The 19,310-nt window shown below is 46.9% G+C and overlaps 2 protein-coding genes across 4 annotated transcripts in view; one reads left to right on the forward strand and one right to left on the reverse strand.

Moving 5' to 3' along the window:
- The window catches only part of LOC122932190 (S100P-binding protein-like), a 48,612-nt gene extending 31,702 nt beyond the window's left edge, over positions 1-16,910 (reverse strand). The window contains exon 1 of one of the 2 annotated variants that reach the window (XM_044286466.1): positions 16,790-16,910. The gene's annotated coding sequence lies outside the window, so the exon portion shown is untranslated. Of the gene's footprint in view, positions 1-10,949; positions 11,222-16,789 lie in introns of those variants that run through there. The other variant, XM_044286467.1, reaches the window with a different exon arrangement.
- YARS1 (tyrosyl-tRNA synthetase 1) overlaps positions 16,860-19,310 on the forward strand; it is a 54,209-nt gene continuing 51,758 nt past the window's right edge. The window contains exon 1 of one of the 2 annotated variants that reach the window (XM_044286469.1): positions 16,860-16,984. The gene's annotated coding sequence lies outside the window, so the exon portion shown is untranslated. Of the gene's footprint in view, positions 16,985-17,114; positions 17,138-19,310 lie in introns of those variants that run through there. The other variant, XM_044286468.1, reaches the window with a different exon arrangement.

The raw sequence follows: 19,310 nt of genomic DNA on the forward strand, positions 1-19,310 counted from the left end.
AATCCTGGGGCTCCAATCGGTTACCATGGCAGCCGGGGCGCTACTGAGTACTATGCACAGGGCAGCAGGGAGAGTGTGAAGTGGTATTCACCGTAATAGAGCTCTATTAGGGCGAATAGGACAATGGATTGAAAGCGAATCAAAATTTGGGTATCGAAAACAACCCTAGTTCACACTTTCTGCCATGAACTGGCCAGTGCATCTGTGCATGCCCCATGATAACGGAATGGAGCTAACACACCGTTTCTGCATGTGGATTCTGCAGCTATAATGTCTAGGGCCTCTAGGCGAAGAATATAGAAACCTGAATATGTGAATCTGGCCTTACAGAACTGTTTCTACAACCACCCAATAAGCACATACAAGCTCACTATAGACCTGTCACAGTAAATAATCTTATGTTATAAATGTATGTTGTGCTGTTTCCCTTTTATTTCAACTAAAATGTTATCAATTGCAGGAACACCCCCAGCTGTTAACACCTAGCTGTACATTTATTCATAAACCTCTAGCAGGAATAACAGAGAAACAAAGACAAAATTATTATATATGATTATTACACCTATAGGTAATCAGATTTTCCAGACCCCACGACAGCACCAGAGAGAGGGGATCCAACCCCAGGTACAGGAAACCTGCAGACATAAAAGCCGCCTCAGTGGTTTACAGAGCATGAGAGTGACTCCAACCCAAGTTAGTTTTTTTTTTTTTTTTTGCTACACCCAATGCATGAGAAAAGAACCATGAAAACCCAAAAGGGAGGTAATAAGGAAGGGTGCTGTCAAGGGGTCTGGAAAATCCAATTACAGGTAAGTGTAATCATAATTTTTCCCTTCCCCCACGACAGCACCACAGAGAACACCCTTTCCTTATGGGTGGGACACCATCTGAAGAACCCTGTTACCAGGGGCGTAGCTAAATGCTAATGGACCCTAGTACAAGAGTTTAGCTCGGACCCCCTTCCCTCAGTGCTTTGTGGCCATGGAAGCACATCCCCCTTTGTGCTGCCTGAGGCAAAAATTTAAATGCCATCCCCCCATGCCAAATTCTTGACCTAACCCCCTCCCTCCAGCCAGAGGTGTAACTTGACCAGCATGCACTTTCTATAATACTGTTGTCTTCTTCTGTGGCACAAGGGTCTTTGGGCCCCCTCAAGCTCCTGGGCCCGGTAGCGACCACTACCTCTGCACCCCCTAGAACTATGCCCCTGCCTGGTACCAAAAAGGAGATCAGAGAAAGAATTTAGTTGAAGACGATAGAGCCTGTAGAAGGTGGAAGGAGAGTACCACGTGGCAGCTTTGCAAATCTGCTCAATGGAAACATCTGATCTTTCAGCCCATTCATTCAATGGGTCCGCAAATCCGGAGATGCGGAATGGAAGCACGGAACGGAGTGCTTCCGTGGGGTTTTGTCCAGTACTTCCGTCCCGCAAAAAGATAGGACATGTCCTATCTTTTTGCGGAACGGCCGGATCGCGGACCCATTAAAGAGGACCTTTCATCGGTCCAAACATTGTGAACCAAGTATCATGATCTGTACAGAGGCGCCCAGGGATCTCACTGCACTTATCGCTGGGCGCCGCTCCGTTCTCCTGCTATTCCCTGCGGTATCTTCAGGCACTTGGTTATAGTAGGCGGAGACTGCCCTTGTTCTCCTGGGCGTCTCCTAGGCTGTAGCGCTGGCCAAATCGCAGCGCACAGCTCACAGCCTGGGAGAAGAGAAAAAAACAAACAAAAAAAAAACCTCCCAGTCTGAGCTCTGCGCTGCGATTGATAAGCGCTACAGCCTGGGAGAAGAAGACGCCCAGGAGAACAAGGGCTGGCTCCGCCTACTATAACCAAGTCCCCTAAGTCTCCGCCTACTATAACCTAGTGACCGAAGATACCGGAGGGCATAGCAGGAGAACAGAGCGGCGCCCAGGGATAATAGTAAGTGCAGTGAGATCCCTGGGCGCCGCTGTACAGATCATGATACTTAGTTCACAATGTTTGGACCGATGAAGAGGTCCTCTTTAAAGTGAATGGGTCCGCGATCCGCTGCGGCTGCCCCACCGTGGGTGTTTGTGCATTGCGGCCCACAATTTGGGTTTATAGACAAGGCCTGTATTTCGCTGACTCTTCTGGCGGAAGTCAGGGTTACCAACAAAACCTGTTAGAACGACAGGAGTTTTACCAAACAGGAAGAGAACGGTTCAAATGGTTCATGGGTCAAAGCATTCAGAACTAAGTTTAAATCCCATGGGGCCATACTAGGAGATTTTAATGGTAGAATTCTGTCTACTGCTTTAAAGAATCTTTCCACTCATGGGTTAGAGGCAAAGGTTTTATGAAAAAGGGCGGAGAGAGCGGATACTTGGATCTTTAAAGTACTCTTAGCTAGACCCACTGATAACCCACTTTGTAGAAATTCCAGTATCTGGAAGACAGAAGTCTCCGAAGGTACCGAGCCCGACTTGACCCCTAGAAATGCAAGGTAATTTACTCCAAACCCTCGCATAAATTCATATAGTAACATCATTCTTACTCTTTAATAATGTGGATACAAGGGCCTCAAAAAACCCCTGATCACTCAATAGTGCCCTTTCAAATTCCAGGCTGTCAGATGTAAACCTCTGACGTCTGGGTGGCAAACTGGTCCCTGTTTGAGAAGATCCGGGGTTTCCGGAAGGATTCATGGATCTGATATTGACATAGATATTAGGAGAGAGAACCAGGCTCTCTTTGGCCAGAAGGATGCTATTAGTATAATCCTTGCTCCCTTGTCCCTGATCTTCCTTAACACTAGAGGAATTAATTGGAGGGGGGGGGGGGAGGAGAAGCATAACCCAAAGGGAAGCTCCAATTCAGGAGAAGAGCAGCTACTCCAAACAGGGATTCTTTCGGGTTGAGAGAGCAAAAAAAATTCCACCGCAGCTCGATTGTCCGACAAAATCCTTATGTGATCTGCATAGATTAGGAGGAATTTCCTTCTGTAAGGCTACCCTCACCGCTAACAACTCTTTCCTGTTCGAGGAGAAAGTCCTCTGAATTGGGGACCATGTCCCCTGAATGACCTAGTCTAGAAAGTGAGCCTCCCATCCAAAGGGACTGGCATCCATGGGCAATACCACTGGGCTGGAGACATTCCAGGGAATTCCTTGATCTAAATTCGACTTTTCCTGCTACCATCTCAGACTTCTCAAAGTCTCTTTCAAGATTTTTATTTTTGTCTCCAAAGAGCTTCCCTATTTTCCCAAGGTGAAAAGGATCTCTATCTATAAGGCACGGGTGTGGAACTGAGTAAACTGTACTGCTGGAATACAAGACGTTAGGGACCCAAGCACTGACATGGCCTTCCGGATGGACAGACAATCTGATGTCCTCAACATCTGAAACCTCCCCTGCATCTTTGTAATCTTCGCTTCTGTTAGAAAACCTTTTGGGATCTGGTATTCAATAGGAGACCCAGGAATAACTGATGAGTCTTTGGGTTTAACCGGGACTTTTCCAGATTTATCATCCATCCTAAACGTTTCAAGATGTCCGACACTTTCTGTACGGCTGTGACACAATTTAGATGAGAGTCTGCAATGATCAGGAAATAGTCTAGGTATGGTAGGAATAAAATGTCCTCTTTCCTTATAAAGGATGCCACTTCTGAAATTATCTTTGTGAATATTCTCAGGGCCATGGAAAGACCAAATGGAAGTGCCCGATATTGGAAGTGGCGAATCTGACACCTGATTCTTACAGCCACTCTGAGGAACTGCTGGTGACATGCGTGAATGGGGACATAATACGCGTCTCTCAAGTCGAGGACAGCCATGTAACAACCTGGGAATAGTAGTTGAATTACGGACTTTACTGTTTCCATTTTAAATTCTCTCAGGACAAGGTGCTTGTTTAAGGTTTATAATAGTGCAAAAGGTTCTGCAATTTTATTAAAAAGGAGGGGGGATAGTACCCCTTTCCTTGTTCCGTATTAGGACTTGCTTTTCATCTAAACTCAAAACCTCAGTTTCCATTGCAGATAGACCTAGTTTCAGGCCTTTTATTATTCTCTGAACCCAACTTACCCCAACTTCTTCCCATGCAGAAAGGAAGAATCTTAGTCTTCCTCCCACAAAACTTCTGGTGTCATCATTGTTGTTGTAATGGCTTTTTAGGCTGAGATGAGGAATTTCCAAACAGGATACCCCTGCTCCCAAACACTCTTGATCTAGAGTTCTCGCTTTTCTCACTACCACAGCTTCTTCTTTTAAACCAAGAGGAGCGAAAAGAACGCCTGGATCTGGAAAAGGAATTTGAGGAGAAACCCGTAGAGACACCTGGAAATCTTCTTTTATGGTCTGCTGCTTTTTCTAGAAGGGAATTTAAATATAGGCCAAACAAAAATTCTCCCTGGCAAGGGATACCACATAAGCGTTGTTTTGATGACAGGTCTCCTCCCCTCCAATTCTTTAACCACAGAGCTCTGCGAGCCAAATTGGAAAGAGACGAGGCCTGAGCCAACAGTCTAATAGAATCCACTGACGCATCAGCCCAAAAAAAAAAATCTGTCGCTTTCTGTAAGGTAGGGAAGAGGCCAAAATCTGGTCTCAGAGGCATTTTTCACAAATCTGGGTCTCCAATCTATCCAACCATATAACCATGGATCTGACTGCCACTGTAGAAGCTATACTAGATCTAAAAGTGGAGGTGGATGCTTCCCAGGTATATTTAACCACCTCAGCTCCCCTAGCTTAAAACACCCTTAATGACCAGACCACTTTTTACAATTCTGCACTACACTACTTTTACAGTTTATTGCTCGATCATGCAACTTACCACCCAAATGAATTTTACCTCCTTTTCTTCTCACTTTCATTTGGTGGTATTTCATTGCTGCTGACATTTTTACTTTTTGTTATTACTCGAAATGTACTAAAATGTTTGCAAAAATAAAAAGACATTTTTCACTTTCAGTTGTAAAATTTTTCAAAAAAAACAACATCTATATATACACATTTTTCTCAAAATTTATTGTTTTACATGTCTTTGATAAAAAAAAAAATATAACGTTTGGGTAAAAAAAAAAAAAAATGGTTTGGGTAAAAGTTATAGCGTTTACAAACTATGGTACAAAAATGTGAATTTCAGCTTTTTGAAGCAGCTCTGACTTTCTGAGCACCTGTCATGTTTCCTGAGGTTCTACAATGCCCAGACAGTAAAAAAAAAAAAAAACATTTCGGAAAGCAGACACCCTAAGGTATTCGTTGATGGGCATAGTGAGTTCATAGAACTTTTTATTTTGTCACAAGTTAGCGGAAAATGATGAATTATAATTATTTATTTTCCCTTACAAAGTCTCATATTCCACTAACTTGTGACAAAAAATAAAAACTTCCATGAACTCACTATGCCCATCATGAAATACCTTGGGGTGTCTTTCCAAAATGGGGTCACTTGTGGGGTAGTTATACTGCCCTGGCATTTTAGGGGCCCTAATGTGTGGGAAGTAGTTTGAAATCAAAATGTGTAAAAAATGGCCTGTGAAATCCTAAAGGTGCTCTTTGGAATGTGGGCCCCTTTGCCCACCTAGGCTGCAAAAAAGTGTCACACGTGGTATCGCCGTACTCAGGAGAAGTTGGGCAATGTGTTTTGGGGTGTCTTTTTACATATACCCATGCTGGGTGAGAAAAATGTCTCGGCAAAAGACAACTTTTCCCCCCTTTTTTTAATACAAAGTTGGCATTTGACCAAGATATTTATCTCACCCAGCATGGGTATATGTAAAATGACACCCCAAAACACATTGCCCAACTTCTCCTGAGTACGGCGATACCACATGTGTGACACTTTTTTGCAGCCTAGATGCGCAAAGGGGCCCAAATTCCTTTTAGGAGGGCATTATTAGACATTTGGATCCCAGACTTCTTCTCACACTTTAGGGCCCCTAAAATGCCAGGACAGTATAAATACCCCACGTGACCCCATTTTGGAAAGAAGACACCCCAAGGTATTCAATGAGGGGCATGGCGAGTTCATAAAAAAAACATTTTTTGGGCACAAGTTAGCGGAAGTTGATTTTTTTGTTTTTCCTGTCACTCCGGTCATCACATGGTACGTCACATGATCTTTTACCATGGTGATTCACCATGGTAAAAGACCATGTGATGACCGGAGTGACGTCATCAAAGGTCCTTAACCTCTATTTAATGCAGCAGCTCACCCCAGGTCCTGTTCATCAGCAGCGGAGACACAAGGAGATGCCGGCTTCGCGATCAAGTGGACTAAGGCGAGTTAAATTATTTTTTATATTTTTTTAACCCCTCTAGTGCTGTTTTACTATGCATTCTGTATTCAGAATGCTATTATTTTCCCTTATAACCATGTTATAAGGGAAAATAATAATGATCGGGTCTCCATCCCGATCGTCTCCTAGCAACCGTGCGTGAAAATCACACCGCATCCGTACTTGCTAGCGGATGCCATGCGATTTTCACGCTTCTTATTCACTTCTATGGGGCCTGCGTCGCGTGAAAATCGGACAATATAGAGCATGCTGCGATTTTCACTCAACGCACAAGTGATGCGTGAAAATCACCGCTCATGTGCACAGCCCCATAGAAATGAATGGGTCAGGATTCAGTGCGGGTGCAATACGTTCACCGCACGCACCGAAAACTCGCCCGTGTGAAAGGGGCCTTAGTGGAATATAAGACTTTGTTTTTTTTTCTTACAAACAAACAAAAATAAAAACAATTTCCGCTAACTTGTGCCCAAAAAATGTCTGAATGGAGCCTTACAGGCTCCCTGATCACCACCCTGATCAATGACAGGGGGGTGATCAGGGAGTCTATATGGGAAGAAAGAGACAATGCAGCAGCACTCTGCAAATCAGACAAAGTACAACAATGCTTACAAAAATTATTGTGCTAATACTACGCTTATTTATAAAAGCGAGATGCTTGGACAATGCATTTTGTACAAAACCATCTAAGCCCGTCTGCCGAACGTCAAGGCGATCTCTGTTAGACGGGTCCTAACACTAAATACTACCTGTTATGCGCCATAATGACCGCCATAAAATTCAGGGAGTGTTGGACCCACATGCATGTTGGATCCACTCTGCCTTTTTCCATTTTTTGTGCCAAAATTGCCTCCATTGCAAGGGATGCAGGTACCAACATGCATGCTGAGCCCACTCTATACCCTTCCTGGTGCTAGACAGCTTCCTGATTAGCCTGTCTGCCCCATAGGCTGATTTGAATTACTTTCAGTATAAGGCCTCATGCACACGACAGTTTATTTTCACGGTCCGCAAAAACGGGGTCCGTGACCGTTTTTTCGTGCGTGGGTCTTCCTTGATTTTTGGAGGACATGAAAAAAAAAAGTCGTTTTGGTGTCCGCCTGGCCGTGCGGAGCCAAACGGATCCGTCCTGAATTACAATGCAAGTCAATGGGACGGATCCGTTTGATGTTGACACAATATGGTGCCATTTCAAACGGATCCGTCCCCATTGACTTTCAATGTAAAGTCTGGAGTTCTTTTATACCATCGGATTGGAGTTTTCTCCAATCCGATGGTATATTTTAACTTGAAGAGTCTCCATCACCATGGGAACGCCTCTATGTTAGAATATACTGTCGGATATGAGCTACTTCGTGAAACTCAGATCCGACAGTATATTGTAACACAGAGGCGTTCCCATGGTGATGGGGACGCTTCTAGTTAGAATACACTACAAACTTTGTACAAGACTGCCCCCTGCTGCCTGGCAGCACCCGATCTCTTACAGGGGGCCGTGATCAGCACAATTAACTCCTCAGGTGCCGCACCTGAAGGGGTTAATTGTACTATCATATCCCCCTGTAAGAGATCAGGGCTGCCAGGCAGCAGACCCCCCCCCCCCCTCCCCAGTTTGAATATCGTTGGTGGCACAGTGTGCGCCCCCCATCGGGCCCCCTGTCCTCCCTCTAGTGTAATAAGTCGTTGGTGGCACAGTGTGCGCCACCCATCGGGCCCCCCCCTTCCTCCCTCTATTGTTATAAATAGTTGGTGGCACAGTGTGCGCCCCCCATCGGCCCCCCTCCCTCTATAGCAGTAACAACATTGGTGGCAGTGTCCGGCCGGGAGCTCCACCTACTGGTAAGTGAAAGGTCTGTGCGGCGCATTGCTAAAGAACTGTCACTTACCAGTAGGAGGAGCTCCCGGCCGGTCACAGACATCGCAGCAGCAAGCATGAATCTTCTACTGTTGTACTATTGCTAAGTAACCATGGCAACCAGGGCTGCAGTAGCTTCCTGGTTGCCATGGTTACCGATCGGAGCCCCAGCGATTAAACTGGGACTCCGATCGGAACTCCGCTGGGGGGGGGGGAATGGGAGGCCGCACACTGCCACCAATGTTGTTACTGCTATAGAGGGAGGGGGGCCGATGGGGGGCGCACACTGTGCCACCAACGATTTATAACAATAGATGGAGGAAGGGGGGGCCCGATGGGGGGCGCACACTGTGCCACCAACGATTTATTACACTAGAGGGAGGAAGGGGGGCCCGATGGTGGGCGCACACTGTGCCACCAACGATATTCAAACTGGGGAGGGGGTCTGCCCCCTGCTTGAATGGGTCCGTGAACCGTTGTCCGTCAAAAAAATAGGACAGGTCATATTTTTTTGACGGACAGGATACACGGATCACGGCCTCGGCTGCAAAACAGTGCATTTTCCGATTTTTCCACGGACCCATTGAAAGTCAATGGGTCCGCGAAAAAAAACGGAAAACGGCACAACGGCCACGGATGCACACAACGGTCGTGTGCATGAGGCCTAAAGCTGTAGCCTGCTCTCACTACATTCATTGGAAGCTGTCTAATACCAGGAAGGGTATAGAGTGGGCTCAGCATGCATGTTGGTACCTGCATCCCTTGCAATGGAGGCCATTTTGGCACAAAAAAATGGAAAAAGGCAGAGTGGATCCAACATGCATGTGGGTCCAACACTCCTTGAATTTTATGGCAGTCATTATGGCGCATAACAGGTAGTATTTAGCGTTAGGACCCGTCTAACAGAGATCGCCTTGCCGTTCAGCAGACGGGCTTAGATGGGTTTTGTACAAAATGCATTGTCCAAGCATCTCGCTTTTATAAATAAGCGTATTAGCACAATAATTTTTGCAAGCATTGTTGTACTTTGTCTGATTTGCAGAGTGCTGCTGCATTGTCTCTTTCTTTCCTCTAGGTCTTTGCCATGGCAGCGTGCACCTGCGCACTGGGAGGTGCTGACTGACCCCCCTTTTTTTTGGGGGGGGTGTAGTGCAGTGTGGTGCTTGGTGCTACTAATTACAGAGCTGCCTGTGTCCTCTGGTGGTCGATCCAAGCAAAAGGGACCACCAGAGGACCAGGTATATTAGACGCTGTTATCAAAACAGCGTCTAATATACCTGTTAGGGGTTAAAAAAATAAAAATAAAAATCGCATCTACAGCCTGCCAGCGAACGATCGCCGCTGGCAGGCTGTAGATCCACTTTTTGTTTTGATAACAGCGTCTAATATACCTGTTAGGGGTTAGATCCACTTTTTGTAGATCCACTTTTTGTTTTGATAACAGCGTCTAATATACCTGTTAGGGGTTAAAAAAATAAAAATAAAAATCGCATCTACAGCCTGCCAGCGAACGATCGCCGCTGGCAGGCTGTAGATCCACTTGCTTACCGGCCGATCCTGTGAACGCGCACGCCTGTGTGCGCACGTTCACAGGAAATCTCACGTCTCGCGAGATGACGCGCCAGATGCGTCCAGGAGGAATGAATCGACCGCCGCCAGGACGCATCCCTGCGTTAGGCGGTCGGGAAGCAGTTAAGACAGGAGTGAACTTTTTTATCTAATGGATCTCTTAAAGATCCCAGGTACTCGAATTGAAGAGAGAATTTTCTAGATATTTTGGAAAAGGCAACATCTATCTTTGGAGCCTTATCCCAGGAAGAAGAAACCTCTTCCTCAAAGGAATATTTTCTTTTCAGCCTCCTGGGAATAAAGACTTTTTTGTCTGATTTTCTCTACTTTATTAATGAGGGCCATAACACTCTTATGTAAGGGGAAACATCTTCATTTTTTCTCTTGAAGACCCTCAAAAACTGAATCCACAACTGATTTACCATCTTTTATATCTTCCAACGAATCGCTTCCAATAACTTGTCCGTATCTTCGGCTAGAAACAAGTTGGTCTTATCTAATTCCTCCCCAGAGGATGAGGAATACGCAGAGTTAAATGCCTCCTGCTCCAGATTAATGTCTGAGGAATCCAGGTCTGACAACCAAGTCTCTGCAGATCATTTTTTTTTTTTTTTACAGGACTTCAAGGAAGATCTAACCTCCGATCTAATGAGAGATTTAATGTTTTTTAGGAAACAAGGGGATTCTTCAGAGACTGTCTTGTCTATGCATTGCTGGCACAGTTTTTGTGTGCAGGAGGACAAAGGGCATCTACACAGAGCACATTCCTTGTTTTTCCGTTCAGTCAAAACTTTCCTGGGTCTTGTCTACAAACAAATAGATAAATTACCCCATCAATATTAAAAGAAAAAAAAAAAATCCGGCTTGGGCACTTACCCTTTACGATTTCAGAATCTGAGTTGAAATACCGGCTCAGGGGTCTCTCCTGCCGGGTCGGGTCTTTTTTCTTCTTCCATGACGCTAGGAAAATAATACATACAGCGAAAACCCGGACAAGAAGAAGCCGACACCCAGATCTTTACCAGAAGCACAGGAGGTACCTGGCAGGAGGGCAGACAGCTTACAGGAGGCAGCAGACTAGAACCTTACTTTGTCCAGCTGCCGGACGCTCATTTAAAATAAGTCCCACCGGGAAGACCGGCCCACAGGCGTAATCCCCGGCTGGAAACAAGGCAGTGGAACGCACGCCACCTTGATGGCATCCCAGTGGAACGCAAGCCACCGGAAGTGCGTCACATGGAACGCATCTGCTTACCGGAAGTTCCTCTGAAGCGTCTCCCGTCAATCCCTCTGATTCCGCACGCAGGGAAGGACCATCCGGCCCTGTGCACAGGAATGCAAAACCCCCCCTGGGGCTGCTTCCATCTCCCCTGATGTTGCGTGGCCTTACTCCAACCGGAGGGGCACACGCACCTGCCGCAAGCGCTCGATCGAAGCCCCGAACTTCCACTGGCACCTAGGGTCCTGCCGAACCCAACCTATGGGCGATAGACACCCAGCAGGTTATTTACCAACTAGCCCTCCAGAACCTCTGGGACTTGCAGACTAGTGGTACCTGAAAGAAAACTGCAGGTTCCCAGCTTCAGGGACAGGAAACCACTGAGGTGGGAGAGGGGCTCCACCCTTTTATTTCTGCAGGTTTCCTGTTCCTGGGGACGGATCCCCTCTCTGTGGTGCTGTCGTGGGGGAAGGGAAAAAAAAAAAGAGCTTGAATCAATGGGGTAAATCCATATATAAATTATGCATTAAGCCAGGCATGCAAAACAGAGGGTGAGAAATGCGCCAATGAGGCTGGGGCTACTCAGTGATCTTGGCTGTGACACTTAGTGCGCGACCAAGGATTGCTTTGTAGTAATGAAGCCATAGATATGAGTGGGGTTGCAGCGCAACAAGTTGCTGCAATCGTAACCCCGAATTGAAAAAATAAATAAAAATCCCTGTCGGATTTTATTGCAGTCCTGGGGGGGTCATGGCAACTTACCAGTAATGCTGCAGCCACTTTCAATTCTATGGCTGCACTGCTACACAACAATCCTTGGTCGCAAGATCACCGTGTAGCCTAGAGCAGGGTGAGCAACCTTCAGCACTCCAACAGTTGTGAAACTACAACTCCCAGCAAACTCCTTTCATTTCTGTCGTAGTCATGAGAACAGCAGTGCAAGTATGCATGCTGGGAGTTGTAGTTTCACAACAGCTGCAGCGTTGGAAATTGCCTACCTTGACCTAGAGCAAGGATCAGCAACAGTCGACACTCCAGCTGTTGTGAAACTACAATTCCCAGCATGCTCCATTCATTTCTATGAGAGTTCTGAGAAGAGCAGAGCAAATATGCATGCTAGGAGTTGTAGTTTCACAACACCTGGAGTGCCGGAGGTTGCCTACCCCTGGCCTAGAGAGACAACCAAGACATCATTGGTCTCCTACTAACTAAATATACCAAAATCTCTGGCAATTCCAGTTATACCCCTCTAGGTGTGGATGCCACACATCAGCAGGGGCTAAGGCTATGTTCACATCTCCATCAGAGATGCTAGCTGTCGGTATTTGTTCGGTTGAAACTTGGCATTTATGCCGGTAAGACCACTTTCACAGGAGCGAGTTTTCCGCGCAGGTGCAATGAGTGACGTGAATGCTTAGCACCCGCACTGAATCCTGACCCATTTATTTCCATGGGTCTGTATACAGGAGCGTTTTTTTTTTTTTTTTTACGCATCAGTTCTACGTTGCATGAAAATCGCAGCATATTCTATATCCTGCGTTTTTCACGAACCCCTGGTCCCATAGAATCGAATGTATCCGGAAGCAAGTGCGGATGCGATGAGTTTTTTACTGATGGTTGCTAAGAGATGTTGTTTGTAAACCTTCAGTTTTTTATCACGCGCGCATCAAAACGCATTGCACCCGCGCAGAAAAACACTGAACGCAATTGCATACAAAACTGACTGAACTTGCTTGCAAAATGGTGTGAGTTTTCCTGAACGCATCCGGACCTAATCTGTATCGTTTGTGTGCAAGAGGCCTAAGGGCTCTTTCACACTTGCGTTGTTCTTTTCCGGCATAGAGTTCCGTCGTCGGGGCTCTATGCCGGAAGAATCCTGATCAGGATTATCCCCATGCATTCTGAATGGAGAGAAATCCGTTCAGGATGCATCAGGATGTCTTCAGTCCAGGACCGGAACGTTTTTTGGCCGGAGAAAATACTACAGCATGCTGCGCTTCTTGCTCCGGTCAAAAAACCTGAACACTTGCCGCGAGGCCGGATCCGGAATTAATGCCCATTGAAAGGCATTAATCCGGATCCGGCCTTAAGCTAAACGTCGTTTTTCTGAATGGTTACCATGGCTGCCAGGACGCTAAAGTCCTGTTTGCCATGGTAAAGTGTAGTGGGGAGCGCGGGAGCTCCAGAGTGACGCATGGATCACGTCATCCATGCGCATGAGGCACTCTGACGTCATTCTGGAGCGCCCCGGGAGCCGCACGGATGGTAAATATACTGCTCCCCCCTACTACTTTGGCAACCAGGACTTTAATAGTGTCCTGGCTGCCATAGTAACACTGAACGCATTTTGAAGACTGATCCGTCTTCAAATGCTTTCAGTTCACTTGCGTTTTTCCAGATCCGGAGTGTAATCCCGGCAAATGGAGTACACAACGGATCCGGACAACGCAAGTGTGAAAGAGCCCTAAGAGTCCAGCAGTGATCTAGAGAATTTGGAAATGCCAGATCCAGTGAACTCTGGCAGGATGTTCTCTGCCGGAAACGGAGAGGTTGTAGTGCATATAACCGCATATGGCTACTTTCACAATTGCGGTAGCCTATTCTGGCAGGCTGTTCTGGCGGGGGAACAGCCTGCCGGATCCGTGTTGCCGCAAGTCTACCATGCCGTCGGCATTATGGGGGTAGGCAGGAGGTCTGGCCGCAGCATGGCAAACAAGCTGAGAGGCAGCCAGACAAAAACTGTAGCGTGCTGTAGTTTCATTCAGGCCGCCTCTCAGCATGTTTGCCGCGCTGCGGCCAGACCTCCAGCCCGCCCCGATTATAGTGAATGGGCAGGAGAAGACTTCCCATGGCACGGTGGACTTCCGGTAGCACGGATCTGGCAGGCTGCCGGACTAGGCTACCGCAAGTGTGAAAGTAACCTAATACATTTCTCCTACAGCTGGGAAGGAGGGGGTTGCTAGCTTCACTTTACAGCTACACTTTTTATCTGGTTGAAAGCAAGGAAATCTGGCACTCAAAATTGATGAAGTCGTAGGTTCCTTTATTTGGTCATGCGATGTATCGGGTACAGAGGTACAGAATGATTAAAAACCAGTGATGCCCTTGTCAGTCTACGCGTTTCAAACGACAACGTTCTTATTTATGACAGTCATGAATAAGAACGTTGTCGTTTGAAACGCGTAGACTGACAAGGGCATCACTGGTTATTAATCATTCTGTACCCGATACATCGCATGACCAAATAAGGCTAGTTTCACACTAGCGTTCGGCTGTCCGCTCGTGAGCTCCGTTTGAAGGGGCTCACGAGCGGACCCGAACGCTTCCGTCCAGCCCTGATGCAGTCTGAATGGATGCGGATCCGCTCAGACTGCATCAGTCTGGCAGCGTTCAGCCTCCGCTCCGCTCAGCAGGCGGACACCTGAACGCTGCTTGCAGCGTTCGGGTGTCCGCCTGGCCGTGCGGATCCGTCCAGACTTACAATGTAAGTCAATGGGGACGGATCCGTTTGAAGATGCCACAATATGGCTCAATCTTCAAACGGATCCGTCCCCCATTGACTTTCAATGTAAAAGTCTGGACGGATCCGCTCAGGCTAATTTCACACTTAGCTTTTTTTTGCCAATATAATGCAGACGGATCCGTTCTGAACGGAGCCACCGTCTGCATTAATATGATCGGATCCGTTCAGAACGGATCCGATCGAACGCTAGTATGAAAGTAGCCTAAAGGAACCTACGACTTCATCAATTTTGAGTGCCGGATTTCCTTGCTTTCAACCTATTATAACAAGGCTTCATCCTTTATATCCGTGCACCTTGCAAGAAAAGGTGGGTGAGCTGGAATCCAATTACCTAGAGCAGTGATGGCGAACCTATGGCACGGGTGCCAGAGGCGGCACTCAGAGCCCTCTATGTGGGCACCCGCACCCAGGAAAAACTCTATGGCGTACCAATATGCCATTCATCAGCACAGGACGCACTATGAACAGCACAGGCAGCGCACTGAATGTAGGCTATTAAGCTATTATAGCTATATGATAAAGTACATGGAAGATATACTATATTGGTATTCAGGTTAAATTGCCGGGTTGGCACTTTGCGATAAATAAGTGGGTATTTGGTTGCAGTTTGGGCACTTGGTCTCTAAAAGGTTCACCATCACTGACATAGAGACTACACTTTTTTTTTTTTTTTTGCAGAGAGATAAAAAGTGCCCCAGTCCATAGGAATGCATTGCCTAGCTTGAAAAAATAAAAATAAAATCTAAATAATCTCTCCAGTGGCTTATATTGTGAATAGCTGCATGCCAGGATGTCCGAGTTGAAATCTCCCAGCTTTTGTCGCATATCGATCGCCTAAAAACCATGCTTTTTATCACCCTAAGAGCTCGTGCACACGACCGTATGTAAAAAAAAACGGATCCGCTAAAAATACTGATGATGTCCGTGTGCATTCGGTGTTTTGGGGAACAGAACAGCTGGCACCCTAATAGAACAGTCCTATCCCTTGTTCGTAATGTGGACAATAATAAGACATGTTCTATTTTTGGGGGTATGGAAATATGGACATACAGAAACAGAACGCACACAGTAACTTCCGGGTGTTTTTTTGCAGACCCATTAAAATAAATGGCTCCACATACGGTTCCCAAAAAAACAGAACAGACACAGAAAGAAAATGTGTTTGTGTGCATGAGCCCGAAGGTCTGCAAAAAAAAAAAAAAAAAACAGGAAGCGCTGCTTAGGGTACTTTACTTTCACATTAGCGTCGCTGGATTCCACCAGGCAGTTCCATCGCAAACAGATACTATTTGTAGACGGATCCGTCTCTCTGTTTGTCATCTGAAAAATCGGATCCGGTATTTATCTTTTTCACATGCGCAGGACCGCAAAACCGGATCCATTTTTCTGGAACACTTGGGGCCGGATCCAGTGTAACGTTACATTACCCTACTTTGTGAGATTTCCCAACCTCGTAACTTCCGGTCGCACCGGAAGCTGTGCAAGCGCAAAACGACGGTTTAGGGAAATCTCACAGCGGAGTTCAGCTTGACACCGGGACACTGTGCATGCACCGGAGAGCCTCACCAGCCTTAGGGTAGGGAAAAATTATGGCCCAGTGCGCAAGCGCAGCTAACTACAGAACATCTATCCGATCTCCGCGCCTGCGCAGTGTGGGGGGTAGGGAGATCTAATGGCCATTTTTTTCTGTTAAATAATATATATTTATTTTTCCCTGCTCTAAGGCTGGTGAGGCTCTCCGGTGCATGCGCGGTGTCCAGCTGAACTCTGCTGTGAGATTTCCCTGAACCGTCGTTTCGCGTATGCGCAGATCAGCACAACTTCGGCACGCCTCCTCACATCATTTCCGGGGCGACCAGAAGTTACGAGGTAGGGAAATCTCACGAAGTAGGGTAATGTAACGTTGCACTGGCATTCCAGCAAGTGTTCCGGAATTTCGAACAGAGAAAATACCGCAGCGGTATTTTCTCCATCCAAAAACCGTACAGCGACTGAACTGAAGACATCCTGAACGGATTTCTCTCTATTCGGAATGCACTGATCAGTTGTTTTCCGCTATTGAGCCCCTAGGACGGAACTCAGTGCCGGAAAAGTTTAACGCAAGTGTGAAAGTACCTCACGACACTGGGTACAACCTGTTCACACACGTAAATAATGAAGCAAAACCGCACGTGTGACAAGTGCACCATTGAACGTTAGTGAGGCGGGAAACAACCTCCGAGAACTAGCAGCAAACTCCCCGGCGGCCCCGGTCAGACGTAGCGGTCCCTCGGCGGAAGCTACAAAAGTGAAGAAGCCGTTATGAAGAGATACGTTAAAAGCCCCGAGGCCACATACGGTAGCCCCCGTGTACCTTCTCTCCCCACAGGGACTGGTCGGAGGCTGCCTCTCTACGACATACCGTTACCAGTGCCACATGCCTTTAAGAGCAACACATTAGCGAGCAGCGCCAGCCCCTCCTAGACGAGCGTCGAGCGCATCGATCTGAACGTCTGACGCAACCATCAGCAACTAGGAACTGCGGGCTGACATAGAAACACGTGTACCGGTAAGTTATTCATCCCGGTGGTCTGGATGCCGTGTGTATCACGACTGCTATAAGTAGCAGGGGGGAGGGGATGACCCGGTGTCTGTGTGAGCTTGGGTGTGTAGCACTGCTGCCTGATGTCGGTGAATGCAGAAAGGCAGTGTGCTAGAGAAGGTAGGCCCTGTGGATTCATGCAGCATATGTGCAGTGACTGGAGACCATCCTTGGTGAGGCTCCCAGGACAAGGAGATAAGAAAGTGTTAAACCTTCCTTCTACCTTGGCTGTAACCTGTGGTGGTGTGGAAACATGGCTACACACAAGCCGATGTCTGCCAGCCACAAGGTGCTGTTTGCATGACAACACTTGCTCATGCAGCAGCCTCTTGGGGTACAAAGGGGGAACCCCCTGCCCACAGCTGTTCTTGGAGTAACTGGCAGTAGAGTATGCATTTATTTAAAGGGGTTATCCCATGATTGATGTAAAAAATGAAAACCAGATATCATACAGTACGTGCCAATCTGCTTCTAACAAAGCTAGAACCAGCCCTGTACCTCACATGGATCCAGAGATCTCCCCGTTCATTGCTCTGCTAGATTTATATAAAGCTGGCAGCTCAAGGGGAGGGTCTTTTCTGCTGCAGCTCAGGGGGCGTGTCCATGCTCCCCCTATCACAGCTCAGGAAGCAGTTGAAGGATAAAACTGAGCATGTGCGGCTTCTCAGTGAGCTGGACAAAGAAATAAGAAAAAAACAGCAGGTGGCGCTATACAGATACATTTTAGGCCAAATGCACACGGCCGACAGCAGTCCGTGGTCTGCCGGGCTGGATTCCTGTTCAGAGCAGGAGCGCACGGCGTCATTGGTTGCTATGACGCCGTGCGCTTCATGCTGCCGCTGCTATACAGTAATGCACTATACGAGTGTATTACTGTACAGCAGCGGCGGCATGAAGCGCACGGCGTCATAGCAAGTGCACGGTGTCATAGCAACCAATGACGCCGTGCGCTCCTGCTCTAAACAGGATTCCAGGCCGGCATACCACAGACCGCTCTCGGCCGCGGAACACGGCCGTGTGCATTCGGCCTTATAGAATAGCTCAGTGGCTATGCTATGTTTTTAAAGGGAACCTGTCACTTGGAAATCACACATTAAGGCCGAATGCACATGGCCATGAGTGGTCCATGGTATCCCGGCCTGGCATCTTGCTGAGAGCAGGAGCGCACGGCGTCACTGGTTGCTATGACGCCGTGCACTTCATGCCGCCGCTGCACTACAGTAATACACTGGTATGATCTATAAGTGTATTACTGTAGTGCAGCGGCAACATGAAGTGCACAGCGTCATAGCAACCAATGACGCCGTGCGCTCCTGCTGTCAGCAGGAATCCAGGCCGGGACACCATGGACCACTCATGGCCATGTGCATGCGGCCTAAACCAACCACAGTACCTTAAAGTATCCCCCAGTGTGTTGCTAATCATGATTTTCTTTCCTTATTCTGTCTCCTCATATTTGTTTAAGGGCTTCTGTCACCCCCCATTTAGCAATTTTCAGTATCGGACATTAGCTATTTGCTAATGTCAGATGAGTCCACATATATCACTCTTACCTGTCTCTGTGCTGTAATTTCTTTAAAAACCGTACTTGTATAATATGCTAATTACTTCACTACCAGCAAGTTGGGCAGTTACTTGCTGGTAGCCGCCGCGTCCTCGGACTATAAACATGCCCCCTCCACTTGATAGACAGGGCCAGCGAGCGCTCTCCTCCTCCCGCTGGCCCTGTCTGCCCATAAAAATCCTGCGCCTGCTCCGTGCTCTGAGAGTAGGATGCTCGCTTGCCCGCTTCTGCCGGCATCGCTGGGAAGGAGGCGGAGAGTCCGGTGACGTCGCTGGATGCTTGTTTCAGGTAAGTATTTGCCTAATAAGCATGCAGCCATCGTTTCCACTAAAACCACCAACGTATAAGGGGGCATAAAATTACTATATGTAGATTTAGATACACTATACCACCAACGATTATAACCAATATTCCCATTTTTTATATATATATATATATATATATATATATATATACACTAGGGCTGCAGTAAACAAATATTTTTGTAATCGAGTATTCTATCGATTTATATTTCTCGATTCATCGAGTAATCTAATAAGAAAAAGCTACTTAAAATAACGTACGTAATTAGGTATGTATAAAGTTATTGGTTTGAAGGGGTTAATAACTTTATACATGCCTAATGCCAAGGTGCTTCCATTAACCCCTCCAAACCAATAACTTTATACATGCCCATTGGGTTTGGAGGGGTTAATGGAAGCACCTTGGCATTAGGCATGTATAAAGTTA

The sequence above is a fragment of the Bufo gargarizans genome, chromosome 3 (assembly GCF_014858855.1).
Source record: "Bufo gargarizans isolate SCDJY-AF-19 chromosome 3, ASM1485885v1, whole genome shotgun sequence".
NCBI lineage: Eukaryota > Metazoa > Chordata > Amphibia > Anura > Bufonidae > Bufo > Bufo gargarizans.